Here is a 16,251-nt window from a genome sequence, read left to right on the forward strand (position 1 = left end):
GAGGATTGTGATTCATCATACCCTGAGGACCACATTTAACACACTTTCATTCAGCAGAACTCAGCAAAACAGCTTGCTGTGCTGCACTGCATTGCTTAAGAGAGGGAGTACAGGAATGCCCTATATCTATCCAGAAATGAGGCATTTCATGCAGTGCACTGCATGACATTGGCTTGCTGCATCGATTTGTTTTTAGTTTGAGATATGTCAACAGTTCGAAAATCAAGATTCATACATGTTGGGGCCTTCATCTAGTTGAGATGATGTGACTGACAATATAACTACCTTGACAAACACACAAACATCACACCACAATTGATGGGCTATAACAAAAGCTATTTATTGGATGATAAGTTTACATAATTTCTGTCATTATTACCATCATTTAAATTTAATTATGAAATACAATTTGCCACTATTTGGTCCCGTTTCAGACGACCTACCATTGTGTGCTATATATCTGCATCTGTCTCATTGTCCTCTTCCGGTTCATGTGTGATTTCAGTTTCATTTCCCCATGGCACATTTGTTTTGAGACAGATGTTATGCTATATTGCACACACTAAGATTATCTTGCAGACTATAGGAGGTGAGTACAGGAGTCTTCTGTCTGATTTGTCCAAGCAGCAGAAACAGTACTTTAGGACCCCAAGCATTCAGTCCACAACATTTCTTGGTTTGCTCAGAGCGGATTTGCACTTTTTTTGGTCATTCGTCTGGGGATTTTGGAATGGGGTCATGATCCATGGCTGCAAACCGTATCCTTGGTCACCTGAAATGTGGAAAATAGCAACAGTCAATGATGTGGTACATTGTTATTCAGACATAACTAACTATGTGTGTTATGTATGCATGCAAACTATAAACATTTATTGTAACAGATATGTCTTAGGCACTCTTGACCAATGCTTTACACATGTATGTTCAATATATATGTGCAATTGCACATATTATCCACGGTGTAAACCATAAAACACCTCAAAATGCTAACTTTCAAGTTTAGCTAGAAGATTACTATGATAAGTAATTTAGAATGTTTTTATAGGCTTTATGAGATTTGCACTCAATATGTATGCGAAGTATCAAACTATCAGATTATCTTGCATACATTTAGCCCTATATAGGTAGTGTCAGTGCCAACATGTTTGACAGTCGCACATACATTTGTCCTTTTATCACCCATGATTTCCTTGCTTGCTTGCTTACATGACAATTGCACAGCCTTAGATTAGTTTACATAATTTAGAATGGCTATTTGTTTAATAAATATTACCAATTTTCAACATGTTACATGGATATTTTAATTGGCTTTATTCATACATGTTTTTTGTATGGAAGATTGTCTTGCTGAACTTGGATCAACTCATATGTATGGCAATCTAGCCCTTTTTCATATGGGACAACATGCTGTAGATATAAGTGACTTTGTAATACAGACCTGTACAAAACACTTTCTGTATTCATGTGTATGTATGCGAGTTTGCCTTGGAGGTGATCCTGTACTTATGGGCCTTGATTCTTACATCATTTCCTTAGCATGAGACGGTTCAGATTTGGATTATGAGCACACTGTATTACCTTACGTTGGTTGCATTTCACCTAGGTTATTTCCTAGTGTATGACATCTTTCGCATCCTATTTATTCACTGTCAGTTTTACCTTGATGGACTGAGATGCAGGAAATGAAGGCAACTTGAGGCACTAAATTGTTCTTCTATCACACTGATGAGGTATGTCACTGTCAATGTGGCTTATTATCTAATGTGTATATTTGGACCTACAAACTTGGAATGCCTTAAAATGAGGAGAACCTTGTACTTTTGGTATCACATATGCACCTACAATTGACAATTGATGCTACACTTTTAGTGCGTGACAATGCATGGAATTTAGAACTTCTTTTCCATTTGTGCTCCTAATACTTTGATTAGCCTACAGTGACACTGCCATGGGTGACACATATGCTTAAGATCACACGTTTATTAATCAGCCATTATTTTAGTGGAACACTGACAAATAATCCAGACTTGCCACACCTTTGCACATATTCACATCTCAAACTGTGCTAAGATGTATCCTTTCTCCTCATAATGAATATATTTGTAGACCACATGATTTGTTGGTTGATTTATTCGACATTGCAGAAATTCTGGTTCTGTCCACTCACACAGTGTGAGATTACACAATACTTCTCACTGTGGGATTTGTCCTTCTTCCATTGCAGGATCAGTGAGGGAATCACATAATGGGACATCATTGACTACATGTTGGAGTAGTTACTTCCACTATGTGCACATGACGCGAGATCCAGACACAAACACAGAGAGGGCTATTATGTCATACCTTACAAATTCTTAGTTGGTATAATGTATATTTCTTGTTTCCTTACCAATGAGCAGGCCATTCCCATATCTGCCATTCTGAAACTGCTTATTGATGGTACTGTGGTGGAAGATGCATGCATCAGGTATAATTCCTGGATATTTTGAAAGGACGTGATGAACATTCCATGATGATCCACTATCGCCTGGACATTTATTGAGTAGTTGTGCTTGTAGTTTCGGAACAGGAGCGATGTTGCTGCATGGTGCACAAATTGGGCATGTGTGCAATCAATGGCACCAAGCACAAATGGAAATCTAGAAGTGGTGCAGATGCCTTGCTTGGTATCCATTTGTTGTTGGGTAGTTTTGGTAAATAGACATTACTGGGGTGTGTGTTTTATGATGACATCCAACACAGATGGGAGTAAGGCAGAAAATGCTCCCTGTCAAATGCTGATGTGATTTGGAAGGACCCTGAAGCCAACATGGGCAGCACAGCCATCAATTTTACATGTGGTGGGATGGCATTGGTCCTTCCAGTTGCTGGCTGGAGACTTGGTGCTATTTTCCCCAGCAATTCCTTGATGGACTCCCTATTCAGTCTGTAGAACTGTATGACTTCCACCTCCCTGTGACGAATGAAGGATATATGCTGATGGAAAACATGCTCCTTCCTCCACCGCTGCCTACATGGTTGTCTTCTAGCTACTCTCAGTTGCAGTATAATGACCTCCATGGCATAGATGAGCATGCCAGAGTGTGCTGTGAGGATGAGGAATTTGTATTGCAGCCACTGCGTCATTTCCTACACCTGGGTTGCTGATGCGCAGCAATTCTGGTGCATTTCTAGCATTGCATGAGCTACTCCACTATGCGTGATGCAGTGCTCCACTAAAAAATACCAATGTATTATGGTTGCATTGGATTTTGCATGAGAACGCCTACATTGCATATATTAATTCCCGCTTGATGCAGCTGGATTCCGCATAGCTTCATGCAATCCAAAAAATGACTCATTTGTGCAGATGGGTTGTTTTTGAAATATGACTTACTGCTTGCACTGGCCTTGCGTCACACTATGTAATGCAAGGCCGATACAACACCTCGATGAATATTCCCTTGGGCTTGGGTGAACTTTAACTTACGCTGGTATAATTCATATAATTTCAGAAAATTACCATTATACTTCTGAAATTACTTTCTGAAATTATGCCATTATGCCACTTTGCGTAATTATGGGCCATATGCGGTAAAAAGTTACAGCAAAATGTGTCATCTAATGAATGTGATCAACAAAATGTCAGCATTTGTTGTTTGAGGTTCTTTCTTTAGGTGTTTCTTGTGCAAAAATCTGATGCAAAGATACATTTTGCGCTTAACTATATTATCAAATGACAGATTTGTAATTCACGTAATTATGTATATTTTTTGCCAAAATGTTGCATAATTACATGAAGAACAAACTCGGGTTTTGGCTAAATAGCAGCAAGGCCAAGCCACGTAAAATTGGCACTGTTCTTGTTTTGTTGATTGCATAATTACATGAAGCAAATTTTGTAAATTTTGCACACCTCTCTCATTGAGATCTGTAAGATAACATTTAGGTGTAAATCAAAATTGACAATTTGGGATTAGCAAAAAAGTGTAGATTTATACCTAGGTTCAGTACTAGATTTACATGTGAGTAAATATACATTTGTAAATGTACCTTTGTTTATCAAACCCATAGCCTGTTACTCTATGTCACTAGCTTTGGAAAGGTGCACTGCAAACCGTGAGTGACTCTCTCTAGTAGGCCAACGTTTGAATTTCCTCATCTACGTTGATCACTGCATTGTGGTGGTCGTCTCAGCTGAAATGAGTCACAATGGAAATACACTCCTTTATAACCTCTCTCCAATATATTAAATCAGCATTAAAATGAATAAGTGCACATCAATACTCCACTGGCCTCATATAAAATGTGAAAGACATGCCTAACAATCAACAAGTAAATGGGAATGAGCCAAACAAGCCAATTATAGAAGGTTGTTGACCCAAAGTACTCACATTACATATAACAGCTGGTATATCGGCCTGGGGAAGACACATTTTGTTCACTTATGAGTGATATCTGGGTTAAGCATAATCTAAAAATACTGGGTACAATTTTACCAAACCTGGGGGCATATCAGCAACAACTGGCGATAATTATCGCTAAGCGCACTTAGCGCTAGGATAATTATCTCTGGCTAGCGTGGATTTTTATCGCTGAGATAGCGTGCTATTAGCAACGCTTATCTCAAAAGCGATAAAAATCCTAGCGCTAACTGCCAAACGTGAGATTATCGCTGGAAACCCAGCGATAATCCCACGAAGTTTGGCGATAGCTTGCTGATAGGGCCTCACATACTTATCCATGATATCCACCTTCCATAGGATATCATGGCTAAGTCAGTTTCAAAGCAGGCGCAAGGAAAGTAGCGATAACAGAGGTTATCGCTACTTTTCTTGTTGCTATGCTGCTTTGCGTGAGGCTTGATAATAGGAGAAATGTCGCTTAGCGACATTTCTCCCGTTATCCTGGGGAGGAACGCCCACTTTGCATCTCATTAGAGATGCAAAGATGGGCGTTAGGAATTCATGCGCTAAGGCAAGGTTTCACGCTATAGCGTGATCTTGCTAATATAGGGATAAAATTATCGCTGCTTTTCAGCCGAAAACGGCCACAAAAGCGGCGATAATTTTAAATCGCCGCCTTGTAGCTATGCCCCCTGCTTTTTACACACAGAGTTAACAGTGGATATTGCCTGCCTGAAATACCACATGTACAAAAACAACAATGTCAACAGGAAATTACATAATCCAACAGGAAATAGATTTTATCTTCTAGAGTCAGATCGAGTTCCATTGTACAGGAGCGCCCCCTGTCTGCATCCTATTTAATTTGAGCAGCAACATCTCAGTAAACATATATTGTGACCACCACCAGCTACCACATTCATTGTGTCAGTCTTCTTGTGGATTTACAATCCACTGCAAACCAGCAGATAAGAGTGTCATCCATCCCATTTGAACTGCCAACTGAGAACCATGGCCCCTGACACTCAGCAAGCATAAATTAAGTGAACCTTAAAAACAGGCAGGTGTTTAGACAAAATATCGGAAGCAAAAATATCATGGGACAAAATATCATGTCAAATATATTGAGGACAAAAATACTTGGCAGGTAAGTTTCTCTACATAAGTAAAGTTTTACTGTATATAACGCCACAAATATGTACCTTGACGATCTATATAGCTTCAAGGTATGTAGATGTGGAGTTAAGAATAGTAAATCTATACTTACCAATTTGCACTCACCTTCTCGATATTTTGGTTCTCGATATTTTTTTGATATGATATTATGTTCACACAAAATTTTTAGTTCCGATATTCTGTCAGCGATCCAACAAATAATATCTGAGAAGGTGTTGAAGAAGAGCCCTGGTGAAAGGTCAATTTATTAACAAAATACAAGCTCAAATACCAGAGCAAAGATTTGGAAACAAATCACACAAAAGGTAAATGTACTCTCATCACATCCCAGGTCAACTGCAAGAAGAAATTTCAGGACTTGGGGGCATATTTTCAAGAAACGGCGATAATGGGCTTGATAATGTGCCCTTGAGAATTCCAATAGAAGCCCATGTTCTGGTGTCAACATGGGCTTCTATTGGAATTCTCTGCGGCATACTATTAAGCCCATTATCGCCGCTTTAGCGGCAGTTTTCTGCCGCTAAAGCGGCGATAATTTTAACACCGTGCTTGATAATATGCCCTTTAAAAAGTTGTGTGCAGGATTAACTTTCCAAGCACAGACATGAGAGTCGTGTAACAGGAGGAGGTCCCCCACCAAAACTAAAGTTGACGTCAGGAGGAGCGTATCTGCAGCATCATTATCCTCATCAGGATTGAGGTAATTGAAGGAGACGCTTCAGCTGGAGGAGCAGAGGATCAAGGTATGTACCAGTCACAACCACATTCGATATGTCCATGCACCACTGGAAGAAATAGGTTTGGTTGGCAACTTTTCATGTAATCAATGTTTATACCATAATGAATAGGGTTAGGTGGAAGCCAAGCATCATCTGGCGAGATTCTTCCATTACAAATAGGGTATGCAAGGCACATGGGTGTTTGCATAGTTTACACATTATCATACCATTGCAAGGTTTACATTTCTCTCATATTTAAAAAAAGCAGACAAAATTCATTAAATGGTTGCGCTGTTGCTGCATGTCCTGGGATGTGATACTGAGGTCATTCAACGCGTTGCCCTCATTATCAGGTAGAACGACACAGGAGGAATCCAATTAGCCCTTAACCAACTATGCACCACCATCCCCAAAATTTGCAAAGGGCAAAACATCCCACCAAGCTACCATCACCTGTGGATCAAACCCACGCGTAGTTACAAATGCCACACTTGTCTGCACTGCAGCTGTTGTTACAAGCTCAGCAGTAACACCCACTCCAATAGCCACATCAACATAGCAAATACCACACTGCAAGCTCTTGTCTGATTCTGTCACTTGTGCATCAACATACAACATCTAAACTTAGTGAGTGACAGCTGTGTTTAGAGAAAGCACGTCATAGCAATTCCCCAGGTTAACTAACAGAGCTACAAAGACCGTCACTGTTGCAATCATAACATCCATCATAGATACCCCAATTCCACACACCATCACGGATGTTTCAGTACAGGAAGGAGAGGAGGAGGAGAATGATGATGAGGAAGAGGATGTGCCAGTGCTAGGACATTGAGCAGGCATTCAATGGAACCCACTTGCAGAGGAAATTGGGCAGCTGAAGAGCTTCTAAGTGTGTCCGCCACCTCCCTTACCGTGGTCCAGACCAAATTATTGAAGGGTTTCTATCATGGATTCCAAACATTTGGCATTAAGTCACATGAAAGTACCGATGCAATTGTCAAAAGATTTTTTCTTAAAAAAGTACAAATCAATTTTTATTACTACAATTAAAGATACACATCCATTATAAAATATTAAAAATGTATTAAAAATAATCCATTGTTACAACATGTTAATGTTGATCATCTAAGCAAGGAAAGCTATACAAAAGTCTTGATGTGCGTGCTGATCGTCATTTCACAGAAATGGAGGGGGGACTCTCGGGGCTAGGGAAGCTCTTCCCTAGCTCCCGTGGCTTTGGGGGTGTAAAAGAAATCCCTCTGGTGCCTGCACTAGAGGGATTTCATGGGCAATGGCGTCAGACGCGCGGGAGCCGTCCGACGCATAGTAACACTTGTGCGTCGGACGGCTCCCGAGCGTCCGACGCATCGAACATTGTTGTGAACTGTTGATATTAGTGTTGACTTTTACTACAAAGACCATAATGCATCATAATTGTGTTTCTCACATATCTCTGTGGCAGTTGCAAATATTTTTTGGCATCAATACTTTCAAGTAACATTTATGGTGTGTTATTTTCGATTTGGTTCCAGTGACACTTCAATGATTTTGGGTAGGTTGTTGATTAGACCCATGTCCAGCCTGTATGCCTTTTAAACATAGGGCTAACTCGTGTTTGGTGGGTCTAAGCATGCGCCTGAAAATCTAGACCTTCTGTGTCTTTGGAGTGCCTTACCTTTTGTCGTACTCTGCCCCTGCTGAAAGTGTAGTTGTATCTGATGGATTGTCAAGTACTGTGATATAAGCACTTGCTCCATGGTCTCGCGGAAAGTTAAAAGTATGGCTATAGGTGATGGCTGCAATTTTAAAGAATCCTAATTACACATTTTACTCATTTTTTTTCTTGTGTAGTTGTGATATGCGTAAATTAGCTAAGGTTGCATCAGCTAAATGATTATACATTTTACTTGTTTTTTTGTTGTTTCAACATGATTTACTCTGGGCAGCAGTAATATTTAGGTGGAAATTACTCATGTGGACAAGGTTACCTCTCACCTTGTAATAGAACATTTTATGTTACTGCATGAAGTTTTCACGCTCAGTAAGTCCAAGCGTGTTTCTGCATGCAAATGTTTTGTATGCGATTTTGCATCAATTTGTATGTTCGCGAATGTGTAACATGCAATTTTTACAGATTGGAAATTCCACATATAATTTATGTAAGCATCTGTATACACTTACTATTGGATGGAGAGATAGTAACTTGTAAAACCATGCAGTAGTTTCACTGCTCCTCACTCGCAATCAGGGCCTCAGTAATTGTGTATATTGATGACATGAGCTTTAACAAACTTAGCTTATGTTGGCTATAGCCAAATCTAAACCACACATTCAGGCCTCATTTAATATTTGGTGGGCGGCTCATCCCCTGCCAGTGCGACAGAGTATATTACTCTGTTGCCCTGACGGAGGTACTGTCAGCCAAATTTTGAAATATCCACTGGCCTATTGGACATTTCAATCATTGATAGGAACTGCCGTTACAGCAGTTCCTGACAATGTATTGTAAGTTTCACAAACTGCTCCATCACATGACGGAGCCATACATCATTCTTAATATTTTCTTTCTTGAAAATAAATAAAAAACAATGTCCCCCCTTACCATGGGAGTTGCCATTCCAATGGAGTTCCCTCTACATCAACATATAAATTGGGACCTTAGTCTTTATATTGACGATTTAGCTTGTTTCACTAGTGCATCAAGTTCAGGAGCACTGGGGCCAAAGCTTTTAAGGAGCTCACTCCATATCAGTTATGGTTGTCTTTTATTACTCAACGAGGTGAATCCATTTTCCAAGTTTGCATTATAGCCAAAGTGATCCTTGTAACATAACTGTTGCTGTTTGTTAGAAATTGTTTTTCTAGTTGGCAGAGGTATACACCCTGTCCAAGTAGGGACCACAATCCTAGTCAGGGTAAGTCAGATACACAACCTAAATTAACCTGTTCTGACCCTCTGGTTGCTTGGCAGTCAGGCTTAACTTAATAGGCAATGTGTAAAGTTTTTGTACAAAACAGTGAAAACATCACAAAATGAATCCACACCAGTTTAGGACAATAGAGAATATTTATAAAACAAGACCAAAATGACAAAAATCCAATTAGTAGAACTTGAGATATGAAAGGTTACTTGAGTTCGCGCTAGATCGGGATAAATCCAAATTTCAGGCCAACCGCGATGGAAGGCAGGCCGGCTACAGGACCCACCCACGGCTTGCTGGAAAAGTACCTTGGATGGAACAAGCTTAGAAGACTCGATGTGTCGGTTCCGATTCGCATAGTCATGTTGATGTGTTGAAGTCGAGCCTTGCAGCTGTATCTTCGGATCGGAGCTGCGTTGTCATCGAGCCTCACAGTCAGGTTGATGAATCGGCATCAATTCATGCAGGGATGTCCTCGGATCGGCACTACACTGGCGTTGGAGGGCACTGCATGGGTTCCGATTGGCACAGTGATGACGATGTGTTGATTTTTGCAGAAACAGCTGCAGAATCCACTTCTGAGGCCCAGGACAGGAGAGGTGCACCTCAGGCAATGGTACGACTCACAGATCGTAGAGTCCAGCAGCATCAGCAGAGTTGCAAGAAGTCTTTTGTGACCCTGAGACTTCAGAGAACAGGAAGCAATCCAGCAGACCCTTGGTGAAACATGGATTCAAGGATGTAGCGAGCAGGTCCAGTCCCTGTCACTCTGAGGCAAGAAGCAGCAGGCCAACACAGCAGAGCAGGTAGCAAAGTGACAGTCCCTCCTACAGCACAGCAATCAGTAGGTAGCATGGCAACACAGCAATGCGGTTAACATAGTGGCAGTCCCTTCCATGGCACAACAGCACTTCTTCCAGGCACAATGTCCTTGGTTCCAGCAAAGTTCTTATTTGGCGGTGTCAGGGGTCCAGTATTATATCCAAATGTGCCTTAAAGTGGGGGAGACTTCAAAGAGGCCTTTGTAGATCACAAGGTCCCTGCTTTCATGCCCTGGCTCCAGACTCACTACAGGGGGAATGCAGCTCTTTGTTTGGGGACAGGCAAAGTCCTATTCAGGTGCAAGTGTCAGCTCCTCTCTCCCAATCTACCTCAGGGAGGTCCATCAGCCTGGTGATGGGCCATCAGAATCCAAATGTCCCACCCCAGCTCCCTTTGTGTGACTGTCTGGAGGGAATGCAGAAGCCCCGCTGTCACCTAACTCACATGTGTATTCAGAGGCAGGCAGAGGCACAGAATGGTTAAAGTAAGAAAATGCCAACTTTCTGAAAGTGGCATTTTCAGACTTAGAATTTAAAATCCGACTTCACCATAAGTTGTGATTTTGAATTGCGAGTCCAGAGACACCAAACTCCAAATCTCTTTTCCCAATAGGAAATTACACTTAATAGATGTTTTAAGGCAATCCCAATGTTAACCTATGGGAGCGATAGTCCTTGCAGCAGTGAAAAACACATATAGCAGTTTATCACTACCAGGACATGTGAAACTCAAAAGTACATATCCTACCTTTTAAATACACTGCACCCTGCCCATTGGGCTGCCAATGACCTAATTTAGGGGTCACTTATATGTAATAAAAGGGAAGGTTTGGGCCTGGCAAGTAGGTTAACTTGCCAGGTCGAAATGGCAATTTAAAACAGCACACACAAGGTTTGCAGTGGCAGGCCTGAGCCAATTTTAAGGGCTGCTAAAGTGAGTGGCGCAATCAGTGCTGCAGGCCTACTAGTTGCATTTAATTTACAGGCCCTGGGCACATATAGTGTACTTTAGAAGGGACTTACAAGTAAACTAATTATGCCAATGATGGATAAACCAATGTTACTATGTTTAGAGTACAGAGCATATGCACTTTCGCACTGGCTAACAGTGGTAAAGTGGCCAGAATCCTAAAGCCAGCAAAAATTAAGTCAGCCAAACAGTAAGTGAAAAGGCAAAAAATCAGGGGGAACCATGCAAAGATGCCAGGTCTAACACTGTTTCAAAGAAGTGCATTTGTTTTAGAAACAAATAGAGGGATCATTTTCATTCGTTCACTCTACTTACTGGACAATGAAATATTTTCATTAACCTGTGTTTGCTTACATTTCATATTAGACAAAGGATCACATTGCTATAAATCTTCATAAACATGCATGAAGGATCCATGTTGCTGCACAGGAACTGATGCTTATGGACACTAATAATGCACTCAGATGGTTACTGTTTAGTAAGTTTTGTTCATGAAGACCTGTTTTGTTTCTAACACCTCCAACAATTATATCATGAAGGGTTTTATCACATAAATTTAACGCTGCGAGCACTGAGTTTAGACTCAGTGCTGTTTTACTACCATAGACAGTGGTAAATAGTCGTGTGCTATGGGAACTTTCAAGCTATGTGCTGCTTTTGGGAGGAGATGTAGCAGCATTTGTTGAGATATCTAAAGTAAACAATAACATAATACAGAAGCACACACAAAGCAAATAAACAACACATTTAAAACACAACAGCGTATCACAACAAAACAGTCAAAGCTGAACACCTACTGAATTGCAATGCAACAAAATTGCATTGCAATAGTGCAGCACAACACCGCAGCAGCAAAAAGAAAAAATACAGAAGACATCACCACCAACAACAAAATACCACACAACAAATATGCACAAACATTCTTGTCACACATTACCACCTCCAGAATTTAGGAAGTAAAAGTAGTTTGGAGCAAGTATAGCCTTAACTTATCACCAAGAACATGAAATAGTGCCCATCATAAATATTTGTGATCCTTTCTAAGATGCCCTAATACTGAGTTGAGAAAGCCATATTTTATCCCGGTAGTATGACTCTTGCATTTTTCTTTTGCTCTGCCAATGGAAAAGCTGAAAATGTCACTTCAAACCCCATATTACCTTCTACTATAGTATTATCAAACATCAGTGTCAAGGCAAACTTAAAGCTAAACCTAAGATATACACCACATTTGAGGCGGGAGGCGAGTAGGGATATTCTCAGTTTAAATAGTCACTTGCTCATGAGCGAGCCAGTGCTTAATTTGTAAAAGAATGAGTGCTGGTTCCCAAAGCTCTGCTCAGAAACCACAGCTGGTGCAATTAGCGCGCCAATTACCAAGGATTCACAGTCTTCATTCCACCTCATGACTCTCTAATCCTATTCTAGACACTCCCTGCCCCTTTATGTCACTCTTCCAGGTTTCGCCTTTCTCCTTTTGAGATGGTTTTCCCATCTTTTCCTTACTCCTTCTTTCCTCTTTGTGTATTTTCCCTCTCTTTCTCTCTGGAAATGTTGAATGAGGAAAATAAATGTCGGTGGAAAATAAATGCCGGTGGCACTCAGCCCTAACCACAGGCTCAAATTGTGCACCGTAGGGAATATTCCAGTTTATGAGAATGCCAATGTTTCCGAGTTGAGCCTAGCTAGCTAACTCACATGATCTTACTATGCCCCAAATATATTAATTTGCGGTTGAAGATCATGTTCTAAGTAGGAATGGATGAAATTTGTGGATTTTGATTCTGCATAATCATGCAGTTTACATTAAAATTCTGTCAGATTCTGCTGAATTCCCTGATGGGAGGAGTGGGCATTTGGCACTATTTTCTTAGCACAAAATTCACCCTCACGTTTAGAATAGATGCGCTAATGCAGTTTGCCTAAGAAAATAGCATACTCCCTGCTGTGTTCATAAATCACTGCACACAATTTGATGCCCTTTCATACTCTGGTGTTGTGGGGTATGTAGTGGTTTAAACTACTGTTTAAACTAACTAAGTTTAAAGTAGTTAATTTTTCTAGCAGATCGGTGGAATTTTTCAGTAACACTGGAATGCTAGAGTAACACGGAATTACCAAATTCCTCCAATTCTTCCAGGGGAATTAAACTTCCGACCAGGCCTAGTTTTATGGGAATGTACTCATACAATGGAAATTGCTTGATTTTTTCACTTTCTCGATCTGAGGGTTCGACAATGTTGATGGTATGGGGTGCATGATTCAGGTTCCTTTCTATTAAGCTAAGGTAAATAACATGCTTACGGTGCAATCATTCGTATTTGAAGCTGAGTAGGTCTTCTCCAAAGAGAATATAGCCTTTCAATTGGTTTGAAACATGTAGAGTATGAGCTCTTTCCTAATTATTCTGGTTATTTATTTTTATTTGCTATGTGCTTTGCTAATTGGGAAAAAACAATGGTGAGAGCCTAATATTGCAGATTATGTTCAACAATGGGGGATTTTTGGTTCTATATGGATTTCATTTCGTACTGTTTGGTTTTATTGCCATAAAGGTATTACAGTGTGTATGCCTTCATATATTTGCTGCATTTAATCCCCCATACATTCTAAATGCTAAAAAGAATATCTGTCGCAAACTCTGACTAAGTAGAAAAGTTAAGCTCTGACCACTACCAGTAATGACAGTCTTATGGTAAAGGATTACCAAGAAGAATTGGGTGGATGCAGTAGACCCACCAGTAAGTGGCAGATCACCTGACCTCACTATTTACACTGTATACATGGGTGAGAACCACTAGAATTATGCGGCAGGGAGGAAAAATGTATGCTTCAGGGTAAATGCTGCAAGAAAAGACTAATTATGCTGCATAATGCGGCACATTTTATGATAAAATTACGTAATTTTCTGTCTTTTGTAAACATGTTTAAAACTTTCTGGTTAAAGGTATTACCTCATTAGAATCGGTTTGATACCCAAATACAGCAGTAAGCAAAGGAAAGTGACCAGTTAACAATTGCAAATGGTCTTCCACTGTGCAGCAACATGTCACAGCATTTTTAGTAACTTTTAATCCCTTTGAGGTAGAAACTATTTTTTTATTAAAATCTGCAGATTATATGACAAATGCGGCGAATCGATAATTATGTGGAAAACACCACAGCAACAAAAATGTCATAATTCCAGTTGCCCTGACGTAGATATATGCTCAAAGTAGAGTGGACAAGACATCTGCCAATTTTTGACAGATGCCCTGTATCTGACAATCTTTAAATTGATCTAGAAGTTCTTTAACGAGGAAGCAGTCTGGGTATGTAAACATCTGAGGGGCATATTCACAAGGCACTTCATTGCAGCCAAAGTCGTGATAAATTAACTTCCCCATTCACAAGCTAGTGCTAACAGCCCACAGCACCAGTTTCCCGCTAAACCAGCCGCAAAAAACATCGCCACAGAGGATCCCCGCAACTATCGCTAATGAGATGCAGAGTGGGCGTTCCCGTGGCAAAAGCCGCAACCACACAACTCCACAACATTCACAACGCCCAGACAGAACTGCAAAAAGAACACAAAACAGGCGATAAGGTGCGTTAGCACCTGAAAATATACACCTGCTCTGACCTGGTGTTAAGTCGGACGGCAGCCAGCAGCACAAAAGGGAGACCAGCCCAGGGCCACATCGGAGGGGCAACAGATTCCATGGAAGCACCCATCATGTGGCCCAGACACCCAAGAGGGCCACAACACACCCACTGACACCACACCCAGGCCCGCAACTTCCCCCCCAGGACCACCCCCAACCCCGGACAAAGAAAATGCACACCAACACTACGAATCCCAATACAAACATTTTGCCTGATGTCGCACAAGCAGGAAATACAACAGACCTGCGTGGCCATAAAATGGAGTCTCAGTCAAACAGCAATGCAATCACCAACACAAAACACCATACAAAAAAAGCTGAGACAACCCTTAGGATGAGTCTAGCGGCTCCTCACTGGACAATCCGTAGCACACAGCCTGGAAGACCAAATCCAAGAGAAGCAGGTGTGCCATGCGCCCGCCAAAGGAAAGAGAGGGAGAGAGCGAGGGAGAGAGACGGAGTGAGATTGCACAAGCAACGCTAGGCCTCTCGGGCACCTGGCTCCATATGCCAACATGTGTGTGTGTATCGCCATCCGTACACCATGAGCCCAAGGCCTGGTCCCAATCTCAGTGCCAAAGCCATATCACATTCCAAAAACGCAAGTAGTAGTCAGACAAACATCAGGGATGAAAGCTCCATTGTTCCAATGCAGAAGGCAGGAGGACACCTGCACCTCTGACCTTGGTCCAGGACGCGCCTGGAACACCCTGAGAGAGATGCCATGGCAGACGGGCACGACTCCCACACCACGCATTTTGCAAATGAACTATCCGACTCATCCACACCCCACACACAGAAGCCCCTGCCTGTGGTACCCACGCATGGGATGCCCTTGACACACACAGACTTAGAAAGCTACTCTCCAAAACATTGCACACCCATTTGAATCATTGCTTGGAGCTGTGGTATATCCTCCACACAACTGCCGCAGTTCAGAAGAGTGCCAGTTCCACGAGACGCACCAACGCAATGGCAGGCCACACCGGGCACATGCACAACCCCCGTCACGTGGAACAGTACCGTGCACGTATGCTGCATTTACTGGGCGCACTGCAACTGGCAGTGCTGCGGATCAGTTACCGGCTCATCTTCCGCTTTGCCTACGTCACCTGCGTCCAGCCCTGGTTCCACTGCCGAACATGCATATTCGAGTGTCCCATGGATGTCTGCCTATCCAACACAACTGTTGATGAATTGGACTTTGACCTGTGTCTGTGCCCCCTGTTGGATCACGAACAGGAGTGTAACCGAGACAGCCGTGCTTGGGATGCCCTGACATACTGCGTATGTATTGGTAGTTGAGCATGGGAGATTGCGCAATTCCTCGTGTGCAGTGACCACATCGAGGCACTCCCCTATTGGGCTGTGATGCGGATTGGTGAAACGGCGTGGGCTGAGCACACTTGCCCGGACCACTTAATAGATTGGCTCACCCTGGTGTTCCTTGAACACGACAACAACGTACTATTGGAACACATTGCACATGAAGCTGCACGGGCATTCATGGACAAGTAACTATGTTCCTGCAGCCACATTCGATTGTCACCCACAGCACATGTCTCAACAACTTGTTGCATCGTTGGGATTGCTCACATATCCCACCACAACACGG

Source organism: Triturus cristatus, chromosome 2_1, assembly GCF_964204655.1.
Source record: "Triturus cristatus chromosome 2_1, aTriCri1.1, whole genome shotgun sequence".
NCBI lineage: Eukaryota > Metazoa > Chordata > Amphibia > Caudata > Salamandridae > Triturus > Triturus cristatus.